Source organism: Ursus arctos, unplaced genomic scaffold (genome assembly GCF_023065955.2).
Source record: "Ursus arctos isolate Adak ecotype North America unplaced genomic scaffold, UrsArc2.0 scaffold_16, whole genome shotgun sequence".
Taxonomy (NCBI): domain Eukaryota; kingdom Metazoa; phylum Chordata; class Mammalia; order Carnivora; family Ursidae; genus Ursus; species Ursus arctos.
In genome coordinates this window covers 55,969,513-55,992,872 of record NW_026622830.1, presented here as the reverse complement: position 1 = coordinate 55,992,872, position 23,360 = coordinate 55,969,513, and the positions used below count along the sequence as shown (strand labels likewise).

At 43.9% G+C, this 23,360-nt stretch overlaps 1 long non-coding RNA gene across 2 annotated transcripts; it reads right to left on the bottom strand.

Annotated features, from left to right (window-relative positions):
- Positions 1 to 856: 856 nt before the first annotated feature.
- Positions 857 to 23,150, bottom strand: LOC130543870 (uncharacterized). 2 transcript variants are annotated; one of them, XR_008959569.1, is made up of 2 exons: positions 20,940 to 23,150; positions 857 to 18,619 (listed from the first exon to the last, which is right to left on the bottom strand). It is a non-coding gene; the product is annotated as an uncharacterized LOC130543870 (long non-coding RNA). The 2 variants fall into 2 exon arrangements; XR_008959570.1 differs by having other exon boundaries at positions 21,046 to 23,150.
- Positions 23,151 to 23,360: the final 210 nt, after the last annotated feature.

Below are 23,360 nucleotides of genomic sequence, written 5' to 3'. Positions count from 1 at the left end.
TGGTTCCATGAACATCTATGCTGACCTAGGAGCCAGGATTTCCAGCCTTCGTGCATCTCCTTATGCGGTTCTTCTGAAGCAGCAGTTCCCTCCAGGCCCCAGGCTCTGGGTCAGATGCACAATAGCTACTGTTCCCTGGCTGGCATCTGATGGATCAGGGATGGGTTCTCTCTTGCCAGGATAATGGGAATTTTTTTTTTTAATTTTTTATTATGTTTTGTTATTCCCCATACAGTACATCATTAGTTTTTGATGTAGTGTTCCATGATTCATTGTTTGCGTATAACACCCAGTGCTCCATGCAATACGTGCCCTCCTTAATACCCAGCACCGGCCTAGCCCAATCCCCCACCCCCTCCCCTCTGAAACCCTCAGTTTGTTTCCCAGAGTCCATAGGGGAAGACTTTTTTAAACAAACCCAATTTGATGAGTTTTGACACATGTATATACCCATGATAATGAACATAGTCATCATTCTCAAAAAATTCCCTGATGCCCTTACAATCCTTCCCTCCCCCAACCGTCCCGTCACCAGGTAATCACTGGTCTACTTTCTGTCTGTCTGTCTGTCTGTTTGTTGGTTTATTTTTATGCAAGGGTGCTCTTTATTTTTTTATTTAAATCCAATTAATTAACATATAATGTATTATTTGTTTCAGAGGTAGAGGCCAGTGATTCATCAGTCTCATATAATACACAGTGCTCATTACATCACGTGCCCTCCTTAATGCCCAGCACCCGGTTACCCCATCCCCCACCACCTCCCCTCCAGCAACCCTCAGTTTGTTTCCTATGATTAAGAGCGTCTTATGGCCTGTCTCCCTCTCTCTCATCTTGTTGTATTTTTCCTCTCTTCCCCTATGATCCTCTGTTTTGTTTCTTTAATTCCACGTATGCATGAGATCATATGATAATTGTCTTTCTCTGATTAATATATTTTGCTTAGCGTAATCCCACCAGTTCCATCTACATCATTGCAAATGGCAAGATTTCATTTTTTTGATGGCTGAGTAGTATTCCATTATACATACCACGTATATACATTCCATTCCATATATACCACATCTTCTTTATCCATTCATCTGTCAATGGACATCTGGGCTCTTTCCATAGTTTGGCTGGTGTGGACATTGCTGCTATAAACATTGGGATGCAGGTGCCCCTTCGGGTCACTATATTTGTATCTTTGGGATAAATACCTAGTAGTGCAATTGCTGGGTCATAGGGAAGTTCTGTTTTTAACTTTTTGAGGAACCTCCAAATTCTTCTCCAGAATTAGGTACCAGTTTCCATTCCCACCAACAGGGCAAGAGGGTTCCCCTTTCTCCTCATCCTTGCCAACATCTGTCATTTCCTGACTTGTTAATGAGGTGGTATCTCATTATGATTTTGATTTGTATTTCCCAAGTGATATGGAACATTTTTCATGTGTCTGTTGTCCATTTGTATGTTTTCTTTGGAGAATGTCTATTCGTGTCTTCTGCCCATTTCTTGCTTGGATTATTTATTCTTTGGGTGTTGAATTTGATAAGTTCTTTATAGATTTTGGATATTAGCCCTTTATCTGATTAAGACATTTGCAGATATCTTCTCCCATTCCGTGGGCTGCCTCTTACTTTTTTTGACTGTTTCCTTGGCTGTGCAGAAGCTTTTTATCTTGATGAAGTCCCACAAGTTCATTTTTTCTTTTGTTTCCCTTGCCTTTGGAGATGTGTCATGAAAAAGGTTGCTGTCCTAGAGGTTGCTGCCTATGCTCTCCTCTAGGATTCTGATGGATTCCTGTCTCACACTTAGGTCTTTCATCCATTTGGAGTTTATCTTTGTGTATGGTGTGAGAGAGTGGTCAAGTTTCATTCTTTTGCATGTAGCTGTCCAATTTTCCCAACACCATTTGTTGAAGAGAGTGTCTTTTTTCCATTGGGTATTCAGTCCTGCTTTGTGGAAGATAAATTGACCATAGAGTCGAGGGTCCACTTCTGGATTCTCTGTTCTGTTCCATTGATCTATGTGTCTGTTTTTGTGCCGGTGCCATACTGTCTTGATGATTACAGTTTTGTAATATAGCTTGAAGTCTGGAATCATGATGCCTCCAGCTTTGGATTTCTTTTTCAATATTACTTTTGCTATTTGGGGTCTTTTCTAGTTCCATACAAGTTTTAGGATTGTTTGCTCTGGGTCTATGGAAAATGCTGATGGTATTTTGATAGGGATTGTGTTGAATGTGTAGATTGCTTTGGGTAACATAGACATTTTAACAATATTTGTTCTTCCAATCCATGAGCATGGAATGTTTTTCCATTTCTTTGTGTCTTCCTTGATTTCTTTCATAAGGTTCTATAATTTTCAGAGTACAGACAATTTACCTCTTTGGTTCTGTTTATTCCTAGGTAATTTAATGGGTTTTTTGGGCAACTGTAAATGGGATCGATGCCTTCTCTTTCATCTGCCTCATTCTTAGTGTATCAAAATGCAACTGACTTCTGTGCACTGATTTCATATCCTGCCACTTTGCTGAATTCCTGTATGAGTCCTAGCAATTTTTGGGTGGAGTCTTTGGGACTTTCTCCATAGAGTACCTTGTTTGACTTCTTCTTTGCCAGTTTGGATGTCTTTTCTTTCTGTTGTCTGATTGCTGAGGCGAGGACTTCCAGTACTATGTGGAACAACAGCAGTGAGAGTGGACAGCCTTGTCATGTTCCTGACCTTACGGGAAAAGCTCTCAGATTTTCACCATTGAGGATGATATTTGCCATGGGTTTTTCATATGTGGCTTTTATGATGCTGAGGCATGTTCCCTCTATCCCTACACAGCAGAGAGTTTTTATCAAGAAAAGATTTTGTATTTTCTTAAATGCTTTTTCTGCATCAATTGAGAGGATCGTATGGTTCTTGACCTTTCTTTTATTAATGTGGTGTATCACATTGATTGATTTGCAGATGTTGAACCATCCTTGCAGCCCAGGAACAAATCCTAAATGGTCACGGTGAATTGTCCTTTTAATGTACTGTTGGATCCTATTAGCTAGTATCTTGGTGAGAATTTTTGCATCGATGTTCATCAGGAATATTGGTCTGTAATTCTCCTTTTTGGTGGGGTCTTTGGTTTGGGGATCAAGGTAGTGCTGGCCTCATAGAAAGAGTTTGGAAGTTTTCCTTCCATTTCTATTTTTTGAAACAGCTTCAGGAGAATAAGTTATTAATGCTTCTTTATATGTTTGGTTTCCGCTGGTAGGCCATCTGGTCCTGGACTCTTGTTTGTTGGGAGATTCTTAATTACTGCTTCAATTTCTTTGCTGATTATGGGTCTGTTCAGGTTTTCTATTTCTTCCTGTTTCAGCTTTGGTAGTTTATATGTTTCTGGGAATGCATCCATTTCTTCCAGATTGCCAAGTTTGTTGGCACATAATTGCTCATAATATGTTCTTATAATTGTTTGTATTTCTTCAGTGTTGGTTGTGATCTCTCCTCTTTCGTTTGTGATTTTGAGTCCTTTCTCTTTTCTTTTGGATAAGTCTGGCTAGGGTTTATCAATCTTATTCTTTCAAAGAATGAGCTCCTAGTTTTGTTGATCTGTTCTACTGTTCTTTTGATTTCTATATCATTGATTTCTGTTCTAATCTTTGTTATTTCTCTTCTCCTGCTGGCTTTAGGCTTTATTTGCTGGGTTTTTTCCCCATCTCCTTTAGGAGTAAGGTTAGGATGTGTATTTGAGAATTTTCTTGTTTCTTGAGAAAGATCGGTATTGCTATATACTTCCCTCTTAGGACTACCTTTGCTGCATTCCAAAGGTTCTGAACTGTCGTGTTTTCATTTTCATTTGCTTCCATTTTTTTTTTTAATTCTTTAATTTTCTGCTTGGCGCCTTCATTCTTCAGTAAGATGTTCTTTAAGCTGGGGCGCCTGGGTGGCACAGCGGTTAAGCGTCTGCCTTCGGCTCAGGGCGTGATCCCGGCGTTATGGGATCGAGCCCCACATCAGGCTCCTCCGCTGTGAGCCTGCTTCTTCCTCTCCCACTCCCCCTGGTTGTGTTCCCTCTCTCGCTGGCTGTCTCTGTCGAATAAATAAATAAAATCTTAAAAAAAAAAAAAGATGTTCTTTAAGCTCCATGTATTTGTGGTCTTCCAAATTTTTTCTTATGGTTGACTTTAAGTTTTACAGCATTGTGGGGGCACCTGGGTGGCACAGCTGTTAAGCGTCTGCCTTCGGCTCAGGGCGTGATCCCGGCGTTATGGGATTGAGCCCCACATCAGGCTCCTCCACTATGAGCCTGCTTCTTCCTCTCCCACTCCCCCTGCTTGTGTTCCCTCTCTCGCTGGCTGTCTCTGTCTCTGTCGAATAAATAAATAAAATCTTAAGAAAAAAGAAAAAAAAAGTTTTACATTATTGTGGTCTGAAAATATGTAGGGAACCATCCCAGTCTTTTGGTACCTGTTGAGACCTGATTTGTGACCCAGTATGTGATCTATTCTGGAGAATGTTCCATGTGCACTTGAGAAGAATGTGCATTCTGCTCCTTTAGGATGAAGTGCTCTGAATATATCTCTAAAGTCCATCGGGTCCAGTGTGTCATCCAAAGCCCTTGTTTTTTGATGCAAAGAGTGAGATCTTGTTGATTGTTGATCTTCTGCTTAGATCATCTGTCCATTGCTCTTTGCAAACTGAAGGGTAAGAAATCAGAGAAAGACAAACCTTATGAGACTCTTGACTCTGGGAAACAACCTGAGGGTTGCGGAAGGGGAGTTGGGTGGGCGGATGGGGTAACTGGGTGATGGGCATTAAGGAGGGCACGTGATGTAATGAGCACTGGGTATTATATGCAACTGATGAATCACTAAACTTCACCTCTGAAACATATACTATACATTAATTTAAAAAAAAAAAAGCAGGTAGCTAGAGCAATGGAACAGAAGAGAGAGCCCCCAAATAAATTCACACATACATGGATAAATGATCTTTGATGAGGGTGCCAAGAGTACACAATGAGGAAAGGATAGTCTAACATTCAACAGAATGAAAAGGCAGTCTATAGAATGGGAGAATCCAATTGCAAACCTTGTATCAGAAAAGAGACTAGGGGCCCTGGGTGGCTCAGCTGATTAAGCATCCAACTCTTGATTTCAGCTTAGGGCATGATCTCAGGGTTATGAGTTCAAGCCCTGCTTTGGGCTCCATACTCATTTTGGATTCTGCTTGAGATTCTTTACCTTGTCCTCTGCCCCACCTACTACTTGCTCACTCTCTCTCTAAAAAATAAAATCTTTAAAAAATAAAAAAGAGGCTAATATCCAAAATATATAAGAAACTGCTACTAATCATTAAAATAAAAGTGTTTAATCCAGGGGCACCTGAATAACTCAGTTGGTTAAGCATCTGCTTTCTGCTCAGGTGATGATCCTGGAGTCTTGGAATCAAGTCCCACATCAGGCTCCCTGCTCAGCAGAGTCTGCTTCTCCCTCTGACCCTCCCTCCTCTTGTGCTTTCTCTCGCTCTCTCAAAATAAATGAATCTTTTAAGAAAGTGTTTCACCCAACATAAAAATGGGCTAAATATTTCAATAGACATTTTTCCAATGAAGAAATACAAATGGCTGACAGACATATGAAAAGCAGCTCAGCATCATTAATCATCAGAGAAATCCAAATCAAAGGACAATATCATGTCACCTGTTAGGATGGTTTATATATATGTTGGTAAGAAAATGGAAATTTGAACATTCATATACTGTTAGTGAGAATGTAAAATGGTACAGCCATTATGGAAAACAGTACTGAGTTTCCTCAGATAATTGCAAATAGAACCACCATATGATCCAGTAATCACATATCTAGGGATACATCCAAAGGAAATGAAATCAGTAGATGACCCTAGTATTTGTTATGATAGTCACCAACTCCTGTGTCGTGTTGAATTCAGAGGAAATAATTTTATCTTCCATCACTATTATGTTAACTATAAACTGTAAGTGTCCTTCATCAAGTTGACAAAGTCTTTCTTAATTCTTATTTTGCTGAGAGTTTTTAAAATCTTGAATGTATGTTGAATTGTCCTAAGTGCTTTTTCTGTATCTGCTGAAATGATCAAGATTCTTCTTCTTCAGTCCATTGACTTGGGAATTACTGTATCAGTTTCCCATTGCTGTAACCAATTACCACAAATGTATTGCCTTCAAACCTCATAAATATAGTGTCTTACACTTCTGCAGGTTAGAGTCTCATATGGGCCTCACTGGACTAAAATAAATACGTCTGTAGGGTGTTCCTTTTTGGAGGCGCTGGGAGAGAATCTGGTTCCTGGCTTTTTCTAGCTTCTAGAGGTTGTCTACACTCCCTGCTTAGTTGCCCCTTCCACCTCTAATGCCAGCAATAGCTGACTGACTGCCCCACATCCTAGTGGACTCTTCTGCTGCACTTCCACTTTTAATGACCTTGTGACCACTTGGATAATCCAGGATCATCTCCTGATTTTAATGTGAGCTGATTGGCAACCTAATTCCATCTGCAACTTTAATTCCCCTTCCCCATGTAAGGCAACACGTGGGCAGATTCCAAGGATTAGAACATGGACATTTGTGGGGGGCATCATTCTGCTAGAGATGGTACCCAGGGCTGAGTGTCAAGGAGCAGGGACATATATGAATGCAGGAGCCCATCTCCCCATGGTGCCTAGGGAGAGAATAAGAGGGTCTTAGGGTTGCCCCTTTCTGGAATCTCAGGGAGCAGAGCTCTTGAGCATCTATACACGACCTGTGCCCCTCTCATTGTGCTCCTCACTTTCTGCACAGATGAGAGCTGAACTTTTCTGGGTGGAAGATTTGTGGGGGGCCCCTCATTCAGCTCTGGTCCACTCCCTCATTCACCCAACTCACTGTTCTACTTGTCCCTCCCCCGTGCCAGGGTCTGTGGTCCAGGTGGGGTTGACTCAGCCACCCTCAGTGTCCAAGGGCCAAGGAGAGATGGCCACCAGCACGTGCACTAGGGGAGCAGCTCAGCTTCAGCAACACCTGGGCTTTGCTGCCAAACTCCTGACCCCCAGATTTGCAATTGCCTCTCAGAAGAGCTTCCTGGGCTCCAGGTCAGGCAGCCAGGCTTCTTGATCTCTGGGCTTCAGCCTGGAAAAGAGGCTGATTATTACTGCTTAGTGTGGGACAGCAGCTTGATGCCTACATTGTCCTCAAGGCCCACAGGGAAGTGAGATAAAAACCTGTTGGCTGTCTGTACCTTCTCACTGTCCAGAGTTATTGCTGTCATTTTGTGGGCAAGTGGCTGCTGCTGAGTTCTGGAGTAGTGTAATGGGGGCCGTCCTTTCTCCTCTGGTTCTCTGATACTGTGTGGTTGATGCACCCCCATTTCTAAGATCCTGGGTATGGTTTCCTGACCCAGCTGTCCACAATTTCTGGAGCTTTTGGTCAGATCACTCAGTCCTGCACTGGAAGTATTGGTGTGGATTATTATGTTAGTGACTGGAACCAGCTTTGCTCTGGGAAAAAAATGCAGAGTCCCTCTTCTTCCCTTGAAAGTTCTGCTTCCCTCCAATTTCCTGATACTATATGTGTACACCCAAACAACAGACCCAATCAACCCTTGGGTCCAGTATCAGGCAGAGGTTAACTGGCGTGTGCCAAAGAGGGCTGGGCGGTCCCTCCCATTCCTCAGAGTGGAGCACCCACAAGATGTGCTTAGCTCTCTCTCCCTGTCCTTGAGGCCTTCCCTATTTTGTCCCCCAATCAGGAATGATGGAGAGAGAGCAACACAGGATGAGGTGAAGGGGATCCCCCTGACTCAGTGGAAAGTGGGTTGGTCTTGGCTGATCTGTCATGGTCTTTGGTCCTTCTGCTGTTCTTTTTTTTTTTTTTTTAAGATTTTATTTATTTATTTGAGAGAGAGATAGGCAGCGAGAGAGGGAACACAAGCAGGGGGAGTGGGAGAGGAAGAAGCAGGCTCCCAGCAGAGGAGCCCGATGTGGGACTCGATCCCGGAACGCCGGGATCACGCCCTGAGCCGAAGGCAGACGCTTAACGACTGCGCTACCCAGGGGCCCCTTCTGCTGTTCTGAATCTGGAACAAGTTCTCTCTCAGGTTGGGTTCCCTCTGGATCCCCCTCTACAGTGATCTACAATGGAGGAAGAAGCTGTGGAGGTCACTTCACTGAGTGCAAGGCTGTGGAAGAGGCTGCAGTCTTAAGAGGAGGCTCCTGGGCAGTGAAGAGACCCCACTCTGGGAGGAGGGGATAGTGGACAGGTGGATGGGCATGCAACTCTCTCTCCAAGGTCCCCTTCTGTATGTACATCTGGCCCTAACACAGCAGGAGGAGTTGTGGGCCTGCCTTGCCACAAACCCCTGGGGTACATCAGCTGTGGGAGGCCATCAAGGGGAGGGGAAGGATCTGCATGACTTCCCTGTCCTCCCTTTGAGTGGGGCAAGTAGGTAAAATCGACTTTGGGCCCCACAGGAAGCAGAACTCGAAGGGTCTTTCCATCACAGCCTCGTCCTCTTTCCTCCCCACTCCTCTCACTCTCTGCTCAGGTGATTTGTTGACAGTGGATCAGGGGAGGCCCTGCCACTTCCTTCTTATAGACATCATATGACCTCAGACTCACCATCCCTGTGTCTCTTTCCATTTCAGGGCCCTGGGCACAGTCTACACCGTCTCGGGAATCTCAGTGTCGGGGTCTCCTGGACAGAGAGGTGCTGTGTCTCGCACTGGGCTCGCAGTGCGTCATTGGACTTTGGCACAGGATGAATGCTGTCCTCAAAACTGTGACCCTCTGAAGCCCCCGCACTTAGCTCCCTCTGGTGTTCTGGTGATGCATGCTGCTTCAGTTAGTTGTGAAAAGTCCTATTCAACGGAAAACTGAGTATATTTAGAATGATGTGTTCATTGAATAGATCGATGTAAGAAGTGACCTCTAAGGATTCATGTGTGAGTTCTTTTCTCTAGGAAATTGTCTTGATGACTCATCCCATGTCTTCCGTGACTATAGGATTAACCATGCTTTTTTGCCTCAATTTGGACAAGTCACTTAACTCCTTTGCAGGTAGGCTGCATGCAGAGGTGACCAAACTTATTTTACAAGTTTGGACTAAATGAACAAATGCATTGACTGCTTAGGACATGTGGAAGACCCCTGAGGGTGGGTCTTTGGAAAAACCCTGAGAGACCATGGTCAACCTGGCCGGGAGGGCAGTGACACCGCAGTGCTACTATGTATCCTACATCCTCTAGATTCCAGGAGAGACATCCAGCTGTAGCCACCCATGTTTTAAGAAAAAGTGGCAGGGAAAAAGACAAAATGTCAGACACAAAAGAAAGAACTGAGAAAATAATGCCCATAACATAGGTTGACTGGGGTTGACTGTGACAAGGGAGAGAGACAGCTGTGACAAGACAAGGATCTCAGAGCTGCAGAGAGGCGCATGCCTCTCTGAGTGATCATGATTTGCTCAGAGGACATGACCCAGTAATGTGAGACTAGGCTGTCAGTAGGCCACCAACCAACATTTAGTGAAGGGTAGCATGACAGATACATCCCAAGATCTTACATGAATACAACTTCTCTCTCTCCTCACAAATGCCCCCTTGAGGAATGACTGTTAGTCCTGTTTTCGACATGAGGAGACTTCTCCTAGAAATGTTTTTTGATCCTGCTGTGTGTCATGTGGTGTGAATGGCAGAGCGAGGCATGGTGCAGACCATGCAGATTCAGATCCTGCACCCTCCCCACTGCAACGTGTTGTCCTCACTGCACTGTCTCTGGAGAATCTCTGTCCCGTTCACCAGGTGCAAGGAGGTATGTGCAGGATTACTGGTAAGAACTTCACATTCTCTCCCTCCATGGATCCTAATTATTCTTGGGAAGATATACATAAAATAACCACACAATAAAAAGTTCAACTAATAGGAGATCCCTGAAAAAGATGACCTGGGCACAGCTCTAGTAGAGAGATTTTGGGAGGTTCTCTGGAAGAGGGGCTGACTGAACCCCTATCTGAGGAATGCATTCAGGGTAACTTGGGGTGCAGCCTGGGTAGTGACTGGAGTGGGCAGTGGAGGAGGAGGTGATGCCTGCAGAAAGAACATCGTATGGATGGAATCAGGAGGTGATGAGGAAAGTTTGAGGACGAGGCGATGGGAGGTCAATGTGACTGGAGCTGTTTCACAGTCAACAGACAACTCGTAACCAACCAAGCAAACCGCATGCTGCCTAGACACAGCTCAGTGCGGTCAACTCAAAGCCACAGTAATGCTGTCGTGAGGCTCAGACTCCACTGTGACATGAGGCCCAGCGAGAAGCCGAGTCCTTCCCAACCCGTCTGCTGCACACACGTCAGTGTGATGTACGTGTCTGGAGTGGTCTCCAGGCAAACAGGATGATGAAAATCAGCTACTTCCTCTTGACTGCTCTAGCGAGGCCTTGGGCAATTTGGAGCAATTTTACATGTATTTTTTTTATTTTTTTTTAAAGATTTTATTTATTTGACAGAGAGAGAGACAGCGAGAGAGGGAACACAAGCAGGAGGAGTGGGAGAGGAAGAAGCAGGCCTCCCGCCAAGCAGGGAGCCCGATGCGGGGCTCGATCCCAGGCCCCTGGGATAATGACCTGAGCCGAAGGCAGACGCTTAACGACTGAGCCCCCCCCCCGGTGCCTGTACATATATTTTAAAGATACAGTGTGGATTTAGAATGATAGGCAGCTTTACACCATATCTTGGAATCTCTGTATATCTTCATGTTTTCTTTCTATATAGTACAAGCCTTATCAAGATAAGTAAAATATACATGGCCAAAGATAATTGATTTTATTCCCAAATAACTTTCTCTATGACTGTGAAGATGAATTAAGTAAATTTACAAGTTCAAGAAATCATACATATATTAAATATCCAAACTCTACCATTACAAAATTGTGCATATGATAAGCTTCAGTTTTTTTTAAGTTGGAGGAAGAATATAACAACAAAGCCCTGTTTAATGACCTAAATTCAACCTGAGGATCTGGTTGGTCACTATTATCCAGAGGTGCCACGTCATATTATTCAGTATACGATTTTAAGAAAATTCTTTTATTTTTTTAAAATGTAATTCCTTTTAAAGTGACGCTCTATTTTGAAGTTGAGTTTCATGTCTGTGACCTAACAGTGTGCACACAACTGCATGAGGAGTCTCTCTGAGACACAGTTTACGTTGAACTGTGATTCCTGCAAACACCTGAGGATAATCAGTCATGGACTGTGGCTTGAGGATATTCAAAAGAGTATGATGTGGTGAGTGACTTTAGTGCAAATGGCAGCTTAAAGACCTCCAAAAATTCTCTCCTCAAAAAAAAATCAATGAGGAAACTGGCAAAAATTGCCACCAACATCTTAAGAACTCTGGAAATAAACTCAAACTTGCAGCAGTAGAGGGAATGTTGATACTGGTGGAAGAGGGAGGAAAAAAAACAGGTGAGTCTCAGTCAGAACCATGAGTTTTGTGCTGTTTTAACATGGCCTAGTCCCATCCCCTGCCCTGTGGCTGCAGAGTAGTTCAGAAAACTAAAGCCCATGTTCACAGTGAAAAACAGCAATGCGGCAGCCACTGGAGAGAACAGAATGGGTCCGGAGCTCCCTCAAAACCTCATTTCTAGAGAATTACCACTAATGGGTCTGAGGGATGTCTGCAAGACCCTACTTGTTTGACTGTTTGTGTTTAATCTCACTTGGAGCTTGCCCAGAACAAAAAGCCTTTTCCCAGCATAATTGTCAAAAAAGAAATTATAGGCAGTTGCTTAACTTGTGGTTGGTTGGTTAAAGTGATAGATATTAGTTGGAGCAAACAATAGAGTAATAGAAAGCTTACAAGGACCACCAAAAAATGAGATTTCCATGAGGGGATCTGAAAAGTTCTGACTTATTCTTACGAATCTAGAACACTGTAAGCATACCCAGGAGAGACCCTAGAAGGCCCTTAGCTCTCCCCCTGCCTGACCTGGATGTTCTGCACAAGCAACAGTGAAGGTTTTCAGCTACCAGCTGAATTTTGAAGATACGATTCAACATGCTCACGAAGCCCTTCGACAAAGACTGAACGACTTAGTTCTAGGCTGTTCGTGAGATCTCTCTCCGGCCAATAGCTGACCACCATAGAGCTGAGCAGGGACTACAGTGGTCACACGTGACAAAGAATACAGACTTTGGAGAATTAGTTCATTAAAGTCACTAATGAGAAAGCAATGACAAAAAATAGCAAAGCCAACAAATCCTAGGGAAGAGTGAGAATCCGATTTCTAGAGTTGTCATATATTATTTTAAATAACCAATTTACAGTCCCCCTCCCCAGTAACAAGATACCTGCAGGGAAACCAGAAGTCTGTGCAGAAAAAAGTTGGCATACCCGGGCCAAGTGTGCTTTCCTATGACAGGCCTGCTTGTCAGACTGACCCTGTCTGAAGTCTGGGAACTTGGAATCAAGAGGGTCCCCACCATTCTCTGGTAAGTGGGGCTTGCTGTGCCTAGACTGTTGGTGCAAACCCTGCGGTTTATGCAGAACCTATCTTTGCTGATAGAACTCTGAAATTCAGGTATGTGCGAGGCAGAGGGTGCCTAAATGACCAGTTCCCACTAAAAACCTCTGAGTACAAAGTCTCTAATGAGCTTTCCTGGAAGATGTTTCACACTTTATTGCTGGAGGAATGAAGTGTACCTTTGTGATGCCACTGGAGCAGTTCTCTTGAAAGCTTGTGGCTGGTTTTCTCTGAACCTCCCATGCACCTTTCCCTTTGCTTATTTTGCTTAGTGTGCTTTCACTGTAATAAATCATAACTATCAGGATGGCTATATACTGAGTTCAGTTAGTCTTTCTAGAGGGACGGATGTTGGAGGTGCTCTTGGGCTGTCCCCCACACATAAGGTGATATACAAGGAGAAAAAAGCAATGAATACACACTGTCCCTAAGCAAAGTCCAGACACTGGACTTACGAGACAGATACTTTGTATCAGCTCTTTTAAGTATATGTAAAGAATTAAGGGAAATGATATTTAAAGAACTAAAACATAGTATGAGAATTATATCTCTCCAAGTAGAGAATAACAATAAAAAAGATGTGAATTATAAAAGAGAAACAGATATTCTGGAGTTGAAAAGTATAGTAACAACTGAAAATGTCACTAAAGGGGCTTGTATTCACTTCCTAGGACCGCTGTAAGAAATTACTACACTCTACATGGGCTAAAACAATAGAAATTTACTCTTTCACACGTCTGAAGACTGGAAATCTGAAGTCAAGCTATAACTTAGGCTCTGCTTCCTATTGAAAGAGCTAGAGAACTATCTTTCCTTGCCCCTTGCTATCTTTTGGTAGTTTCTGGAAATTCATGGCTTTCCTTGGATTGCATCTGCATCACTCTAAACCCTGCCTCTGTCATCACATGGTGGCTTTCTCCCCTCTGTGTCTGTGTGTCCAAACCTCCCTGCTCTTATAAGGACAGCAGCCATTCAATCAGGGCACACTCTAATCCAGTGTAACCTTATCTTGATTATATCTGCAAAGACCTTATTTCCAAATAAGGATACTTTCACAGGTACTGTGGGGTACAACTTTAATGTATAATTTGGGGAGACACAAAGCCACAACAAAGCTGAACAACAGATTTGAGCAGGAAAAAGACAAAAATTTGAAGATAGATTAATAGAGATCCAGTCTGATGAACAGTGAGTTAAAAAATATGGATGGGAGAAAAAAATAGCAGAGCCTCGCGGACCTGTATAATACAATAAGCATGCCAACATATGCACAAAGAAAAGTCCCCAGAAAAATAAAAGACAGGGAATGAAATATAAAATAAGTAAAAGATAAAATAAATAAAAGAGAGGGACAGTGAAGATATGTGAAGTAACAATAGCCAAAATCTCACCAAATTTCATGAGAAACATTAATAAAAATATTCAAGAAGTTCAAAAAAGTCCAAGCAGGATAAACCCACCTCATAAGAAAATTGTTCAAGGCCAAAGACAAAGAGAAAATCATGAAAGCAACTAATCATTTACAAAGGCTCCTCAATTTTATGGCTAATTTTCATCAGAAACCAGAGGCCAGAAGGCAGTGGGATGACATGAAAAGTGCCAAAAGACAGGAACTGTCAGCCAAGAGCTCTGCATCTAGCAGATGTCTTTCAGTAATAAAGGAGACGTTGAGACATTCCCAGATAACATCTGAGAGAACCCACTGCTTTCACAAGGCCTACAAAGAAATACTAAGGGCCCTTCAAGCTGAAATGAAAAGACAACAGAGTAACTTAAATCTACATGAAGAAATAAAGAGTTGCATAGGTTAATATACAAGAAAGTGTAAATATATAAGTATGTATATGTTGGCTAATGAATTTAAATAAAAAATATAAAAGTATGTAAGATGTGTATAATTGTAAACAATGTATTATTTTCTCCTGATTTAAAAGGCACCACCTGAAGTCAATATTATAAACATGCTGACGAGCACACAGTGTATAAAGATATAATTTGTATGACCATGGCAATAAGGGGAGGGTGTGCATTGAATCTACATGAAGGTAGTTTCTATATGCCATGGAAATTAATCTGGTATTAATCCAATTAGAATGTTATAATTTAAGGTGTTAATTATAATCTGAGGGAAGCTACTAAGAACATAACCCAGAATATATAGCAAAAGAAGCACCATGGAAATGTATTCGGTACGCTAGAACATAACATAAAAAACCGGTAATGGAGGACTATTAGAAAAGAGATGACATATACAGCCAAAAAACCAAACCAAAACAAAAAACAGATACCAATGCTAGCTGATTAGTAATGAAATATTCATGGATTATATACTCCAATTCAGAGGCAGATATTGGCAGAATGGATTTAAAAAAACCCTATAATCTCTATTTGCTGCCTATGAGGGAGTCACGCTTTAAGTCTAAGACAGAGAGGTTGAAAATAAAAGGAAAATAAATGCTAAGCAAGTAGTAACCAAAAGAGAACGAGACTGGCTTTGATAATATAAGACAAACTTTTATGACATTTTTCTTCTAGAAAAAAAAAGGACATTTTATAATGACAAAAGGGCCCATCCTTCGAGATTATGAACGTTTTACAAGAGAACTCCAAAATACATAAAACAAAATGACAAAAATGAAGAGAAACAGACCCCTCAACAATTGGAGACTTCAATATTCAACTTCCAATAATGAAAAGTCATTTCTTGTGATGCTCACAGGGTGGGAGGAGTAGGGGCTGAGATCCATATTTCATGGTGCAGGTACTGAAATTTAGAGATTAAGTGACTTTCTCAGAGTTGCAGCTCAACTGCAACTGAATGATGGTTCTGAGTCAGGGGATACAGACGGTTCCCTGGAGATAGAGATCCCTGATCACCTGAATACGAGATCAGGTCCTGGACACCTGAATTGAGCCCTTTCCTCACTCCCTTGCTCATATCCTCTTGCCCCAAGGTTTCTGCAGGCAGACACCTGGTATGTCAAGGAGGTGCCTGCACCAAGAGGATGGCTCAAATCCTGACCCAACTCCTGGCTCTGTGTTTCAATCCCTGACTCAAAATACATTGTCTTTCCTCCAAATGAAGAACAACCCCTGATGGAGTGGGGGGATCTGAGCATGTCTCCATCTCCCCTCACTTGCCCCCAGCACTTGATTCTATCTGCTGCCTTTCAGTGAGACTCCCTGGTGGTCAGGTGATCACCCTGAATGACCAGTAGTCTGCTTGCCTCCCAACTGGCTCAGAACCCAGGACATTCTAAACCAACTGCCCACGTGACAGTTGCCCAAAGAACTAGCTTCGTCTTCAACTGACCAAACTTGGATGATGAGCAGTTCATTAACTAGGAGAGGGGTCTGCCAGGCTGGACTTTTGTGGCTTAGTGGATGAAATCTACACAGCTCCAGTGTCTCCCTGACTATCTGACCCACCCTCAGAGCAGCCACTATGGAAGGCATGGCTGAGAGCAGGAAGTAGCCACACTGGCCCTTGAGTATGCACCTTCCCTGCTCACTCCTTCCTTTCCAACATCCAGTGTCTTTTGTACAAACCACAGTCCTTCTTCTTGAATCTAATTACTGATTTTACTCCCATGCCACCTTCAATGGAGTAGTTAGTGGGGGTGATATTTGTGGCCCTACCATGTTGTTTGGTCAGATGCCCATTTCAATGTGGCTGAACCACTGTGGGCACAGCCAGCAGAACAGTGGACAGCCAGCAGATCTTCTTAAACACAAATAGTTATATTGTGAATCCCGTGTTTGAATCCCTTATGATCTTTTTCTTTTTATAACCTGAGCCACAATCCTAGAAAACAAACTGAAAATAGAACTGTTGATATGCAGCTGAGAGAAGACCCTGGGAGCACATTCATTCATTCCTATGCTGCACTTCTGTTCTATGAGCAAAGAGGGGTATTATGATCTGTGATGGGGCTGTGATTTCATGAGGATGAGACAATGTAGAAAGGCAGCACAGCACAGGGACGGAGAGAGAGAGCATGAGAGCTGGTGTCTGGTGGCTGGTATCAACTCATGCTAGAAGACACATGTACCTGGGAAAGTTACTTAACCCCTTTGTCCCTGGTTCCCTGTTCTGCGGCATGAGGCCTATTTACTAGTATTCCCTTACGAAGCTTAATATAAGACAGTCCAGACATCACCTGGAGAAAATGACCGGTGCTGCGTAAGTGCTGTGTAAGTGTTCCAGCATTAACTGTCTGCAAGAATAAGCAAGGAATACAGGAGTGGCTGCCTCCGGAGAGGAAACTCGAACAGATACAGGGCAGGGGAGGGTGCAAGGTGACATTTCAGCCCTCACATGGGCATGATGCTTTACAGCTCATGGAGAGTATCTGTCATCATTTCCTGTCATCCCCCATCATCCTCATGGGTTATGCAGGGTAGGTGCTGTGACCCCTGTTTTGTGATTCATGGCTCTAAATTGTAGAGATTTTAAATGACGCCTGGAGTCACAAGGCTGATGACAGATCTGAGATAGGAAAGTAGTTGTTTCCTTGGGGACAGAGATCCCTGAACAACCCCTACCGCCTCCCCTGAGTCCTCCAGATCATGTGCTGGACTTCTGAACCAAGGGCTACCCTCCCTCCATTCCCCAAATTTTCCTGCCCCAAAGTTGCTGTCAGAACATAGAAGGTGCTGGAGCCAAGAGAAGGGCACATGCCTCCACCCAAACGTTTCAATCTCTGACCCAAAAGCTATGATATTTTCCTGAAAGGAAGTCCCTTAACAGGTCGGGGGAAAATCCCTCCTCCTCCCACGTCATCACACATCAGCTGCCTCAAGGCAGACCGACGGTGTGACCAGTGCTCTGCTTGACTCCTATGTGGCCCAGAGCCCAGGATTTTCCAAGCCAACTTGCACATATAATTCCTCTCTAATGAATCAGCTTGGCCTTCAAGAACCAACCCTGGATGAACCACTAGTTAATGAGGAAAGTGACCTGATGGACTGGTGCTTTGCTGGTTTAATAGATGAAGCTGACATGTCCTCCACTGTCTTCTGACCACTGATCTGAGCAATAGCCTGAGCAGGCAGAGCCTACACTCTGAGTGTGCACTTCCCGCTCCCCAAACTCTGAAGTCTCTGTAGACTCCTCACCCTTCTCTAGACCTTGCAGTTGCAGGGAGAGAGTTTCTTCCCTCTGCCACCAAATGTTCATTCCACCAACCCAATGGCATTGTCCCTTCTCACCACTGTCCCAGGCAGCACCCAAACACCCAGTAATCCTGTTCACATCAACCAATGGAAATCACTCCATGAAATCCCAGTTTCATTCCTTTATAAAAACTCTGTGGATTTATAGACCGCTGATGTTTGGTTTTGGATCTTGACATCTACGTTCAGAAGAGTTAACCTGTGATTTCCCTTTACTGTGATGTCTATTGCTAGGTGGCATCCAAATTCTCCTGATCTGATGAAAGCAGTGTAGGTGTGTTCCCTCTGCATATGTTCTCTGGAAGAGGATGTCGGAGAGTGGCATCACTTCTAAAACACTTTGTAGAAATCAGAGGAAACGATCTGTGCCTGAGTTTGTTTTGTAGAAAAAAATAGTTTTACATTTGTTTTTTAATTGATGTTTACTTTACATATTGTAAAGTCCCCGAATCTTAAATGTCTAGCTTTATGGTTTCCTGTAATATAAATGCATCTGTTGCCAACACCAATTTGACACACAGAGCATCTCCAGGACCCTGGCAGCCTCCTATAGAAGGACTTAAGAATAATATCTAACTTATTAGGTTACATGAATAAAATCATCTACTCCATGTATAGTCTAGGCACAACGATTACACATAATTAGCTCAGAAAGAGTGTGGCAGCGTCCTTGGAAGGTAGTTATGTTGCCTGTATGTACTATTACCACCACCCTGTCTCCGCTTTTGTGGCCGCATGCATCAGCGGTCACCCCAGTGTTTGGTTGGTTTTCCTGCGGTGCCAACAAGGAAGTTAGGGAAGCAACGGAGAACATGTGCACTCGTTTGCTTTACCATTTTCATCCCAAGTGCCCTGCACTCACATTTCCTCTTCCTGTTCTTCTTTGCCCCAATTTGCTTTGTCTTTTCCTTCTTTTGAGTCCATTACAAAAAAATTTGTTCACAGCTGAAAGGAAGACAAGAATCAGGCATAACCAGAGCCACCCAGGGCAGGTAACCATTAAGTGGAGGATGCTGAGAGCAGATCCAGAATTCCCGGGGCCCCTCCAGCAGGGACCCTTCCGACTCCCAGCCCAGCTCCTGGCTGGGGCCATTCAGGGCTGCGCAGCAGGAGTCCGTGGTACAGACCCAGCGTAAGGGGCCAGAGCAACACTAAGAATGTGAATGAGGTAGGCTGCAGGAGGTTTTATAGACACTGATCCAAGGACCTTAAGTGCCTGTATGAGACCACATACTACAGGATGAGAATTATAAAGAGGGAATGGGGGAAGAGCTACAAAGAGGAGCTTATAGATAGCAAAAACAAAGTGAAAAGAGAGGAAAGAGGAAATAAATTGCATGCACAGTTTTGCTCCCTGCATGTAATCCTGTGCATGGATAATTGTAGGAGTGGGGAGGAGGAAGCCTTGGGAAAGGACGGGGACACTCAGGGTTGGGGTGAGAACTTGGACCCACTGCTCCTGGCAGGATAAAGGCCGACCTGGGGATGACTCTGTCTTCACCTCTGCAATGAGGGAATGGGTCTCTGTGATCTGCAACATATTTTTTCCAGCCTTCAAATTTCATAACTGTGGCCATGAATGAACTCCTGTGTCATCTTGTCCTTACAAGAAGGCAGTCACTATCCGCATGCATTTCTGTGTGTGATGTTGCCTTCCTCAGTACTCATGACTCAGTACTCCCCTTCCACTTCTCTCCACTATTTAGTGTTCATCGTCCTTCTCCGTGTCAGCCTCTACCAGCCATGTTATTTTAAAATATGGGGACACCGGAGGAATGATCATGGGTACACTGCCACCCTCCCTCATCAATCAATTGATCAATTAACCAATCCATCCAAACCCAGGGGGCACCTGTAATGGGACTGGGGTTTTGTTGGGCCCTATGGGAGAGAATGGCAATGAGTTCCACATACTACCTGTCCTGTGCCTGGGGTAATTGCAGTTACTTGAAGATCGTTCTCAAAAAATCCCATAGGTTTCCTAGCCCCCTAGAGAGCATGAACATGAAATCAGAAGTAAGCTAACTTGTCTAAATTCCCTTAGTCTATAAGTGGGGCAACTTATAGACTTATAGACAAGGGGCTCTACAGCTGATGTGATCACATAAACCCACACTACCTGCCAGAGTTTGCCCTGAACCTTGGAAGGACTGGGAGGGTGGGCTTTGGGCAGGCCTGGGGTAGGCATGACCAAGGTGTGGGGGGCAGGGCCAATGTGTGGCTGAGGCAGTGGGTTCTGAGAGGAGCACCGACTCCCTGCCCTGCTGCCCAGAGAGAGGTCGTGTCCTGTGGCCAATGCCAGGTGACCAGGTCAGCAGGGCTGTAAAAGCTGGTGTGTGAAATAGGCCCAGCAGCTCCTCATACAGTCCTCTAGAATCCCTGCCGGCCATGGAGGGTCTCCAGGGCAGCTGCACATGGGCCTCTTTCAGATGGAAGCACATTCACAGTTCAGACTTGGGTGAGGTATGGAGGCTGGGATGAGCTAAAGGACATTGGAGCATATGCATAATTGCAGAGGAAAGGTTCTTCAACTCACCTAGCTATGGAAGTGGCCTTTAAGGAGGAGCAAACAGGACAGGAACATAATGTTACTAGTCCTGTACGTTAAAAGGGAGAGAGTTGACCTCTCATCTACCTCCTGGCTCATGCTAGAACTTTGTATCCAGATTCAAGTGTCTGTTGGGTCGCACAGGATTACATCCATCAAGGTTAATAACAAGAAAGATACCAAAATCCCAAGAGGTGCTAATGAAACAGAACCTAAGCTTTGACATCTGGCAGTGGGAAAGAGAAGGAAGTACAGGTTTCAGGGGAAAGAATTTTTTTTTTAAAGATTTTATTTATTTATTCGACAGAGATAGAGACAGCCAGCGAGAGAGGGAACACAAGCAGGGGGAGTGGGAGAGGAAGAAGCAGGCTCATAGCGGAGCAGCCTGATGTGGGGCTCGATCCCATAACGCCGGGATCACGCCCTGAGCCAAAGGCAGACGCTTAACCGCTGTGCCACCCAGGCGCCCCCATGGGAAAGAATTTTTAAATAGGAAAGCAAAAATGATTGCAAACACAGCACACCTGATGCCTATGGACTCCATTCCTCTTACTAATATGTCATTAAAATATGAAATGAACAAATTAGACTTGTACATATATTTCCCTACCCTTTCTGCTTTCTTATCCACCTTCCTCAGTCTCCAGAGCAGCAGGTGCAACCCAACTGTACCCGGAACCCTCTTGCATTGCTTCCTACCTGAGTGTTGTTCCCTACCTGGAGAGTCATCCTCCTCACTGCTGGAATCTTGAATGCTCTCCACAAGAAAATCTATAGACACCCAAATATGATATATAGAAACACATCAATTAGAGGGGCTCACCCTTTCCTCCTCCTCTAGTTGAGGCTGTGTGGGTCATACGGCATCAACCTGATATTTCCTGTGGGTTCTCAGAAGTTCTCTATACTTGGTGGAGTCAGAGCCCTTCAACAAGAATTGATCACAGTTACAAACCTTCGAATGAGACAGAGATGCTGAATGAATCAGCTTTCACACTCTCAGTTCTACAGGCACATTGCAGCTCTTACCTCCAAACTTACCACCTGAGATTCAAATTAGTATGCGCACATTTGAAATGTGGCTAGTGTGAGTGAGCAATGTGGTGTTATTTTAATTCGCTGAATGTTGGTGTAAAATTAATTATAAGCAGACACATGTGGCTAGAGGCTAGCACCCTGGAGAGCACAGTTCTAGAATCCAAAGATGAAAAAGAGGTCACTTGCCCTCCGCTGGTTGTTTCTTGGTTGTAGTTTGCTGGCCTGATCTGATCATTCATGTATAGGCATTTCTGGGCTCGTGCACACATGACAGGCACAACTTAAGATTCTGGGACACTAAACAGGAAGGTCAACCACCAGGTCCTAGAGGAAGTGACCTACAGAAATCCCAATGTCACTGCATAGAAACAAACAAACAAACCCTAAAATATATATGGAACCACAAAGGACCCCTAATAACCAAAACAATCTTGAGAATGAAGAACAAAGATGGAGTCCCCACACTTCCTGACTTTAAAGCATATTACAAAGCTACGGTAATCCAACAGAATGGTACTAGCATAAAAACAGGCCGACAGACCAGTGGAACAGAGAGCCCCCAAATAAACTCACACGTACATAGATAAATGATCTGTGACAAGGGTGCCAAGATTGCACAATGGGGAAAGTAAAGGAGGCACGGAGTGAACACTGACACTCCCTAACCCAGCTGTTTAGGAGATTTGCAACAAGGGTGATGGGCACCAAGCTAAAAGCCAAGTTTTATTTTAAATTCCTATTTGCCACTGTACCTTGGGTATGGACTTACAGGATTTGAGCATTTCTCATGGTATGGTGATGTCATAAATTACATTAAATTATCTCCCTGATTCTTAACTGCTCTGGGCCATGTACAAGCAATGACCTCAGCTATGACAGCTGTTGTTCTGCACTGTCCTACATGGGGCCTCTTAGCTCTCAGAATCAGTGGACTGACCAGGAGCATGTGGACTTTCTATGTGAGTTTCACTCTAATGACTATGCCAGAGCTGGCTGTTAAATCCATCTATAGTTGTTCTGGGTTATGTGACCATTGAGGCCACCTTATAATGTGGTCAGTGTTTGGGACATGTGTACACTTCAGTACTTTGGGAGTGTACACGGATGGTGAAACCCCCCTGCTCTGTGACTAACGATCCCGTAGCTGAGTGATAAGTGCAGATCAGTAGCACAGAGCATCAGCAACGGGGATACAGGCCTAGGTCCACACTTTGACTTTCCTCCTTAGGAGGTCAAGACCTGGGACAGTCTTTTCTGCTCTATCTCCATCTGAGGAAGGGAATATTCAACAAACTTCCAGGCACAGTTGTGGTGATGGAGGAATTCGGGATTGTATGTGAAGTGTTCAGTGGTGAGGAGATTATTTTGCAAAGTTGACACTTGCATTGTTCTGTGTAAGTGGGAAATACCTCCTGAGGAAACACACACATACTCAATACACTCACATTTACATTGACACCACATAGACACCCCTTAGCCCTCACACATAAACCTCACAACCTAAATGACCTAGTTGTTCTGGGGCCTGTAGAACATGGTCATAGTTCTTTACTGGACAGTTGGTTTCTCCCACTACACACTCAACCTTCATTCCTAGCAAGAACCCAGAATCAGGGTGGCTCTCCAGACCAAAGCAGACAAGAAAGCCCCACCTTTTTCATCACGTAGATTATTTCTCAATGAGTGATTATAAAAAAATGGAATGCTTTTATTTCCTGCTGAATTCATCTGCAATTAAAAAAATGCAAAACACTATGAGGATGGCATCACCCTAAACACTGTTGGTACAAGTCTTTTGTTCTCTTTAAGAAACCTGATGGGAACCAGTGGTTGAGTCAGGGGCCCCAAAACAAAGAAATGAAGCAAGGTTTCTATTTCGAACGAAGTCAAGCTTACCTGGGGGAGAGATGGGACCCCTTTCTCTGCCTTGTCACTGGAAAGGTCCTCCAATGGGCACTCCAGGGGGTCTGGGGGACATGGAGTAACTGTCAGGACACTGATGGTGCTGCTCAGAAATTACTCAGGGAGCTCTGATTGATGTGGACATGGGGCAAGAGGGTATGGATGTGATTAAGAGGCAAGGTGAGCTGCTGATGTCCC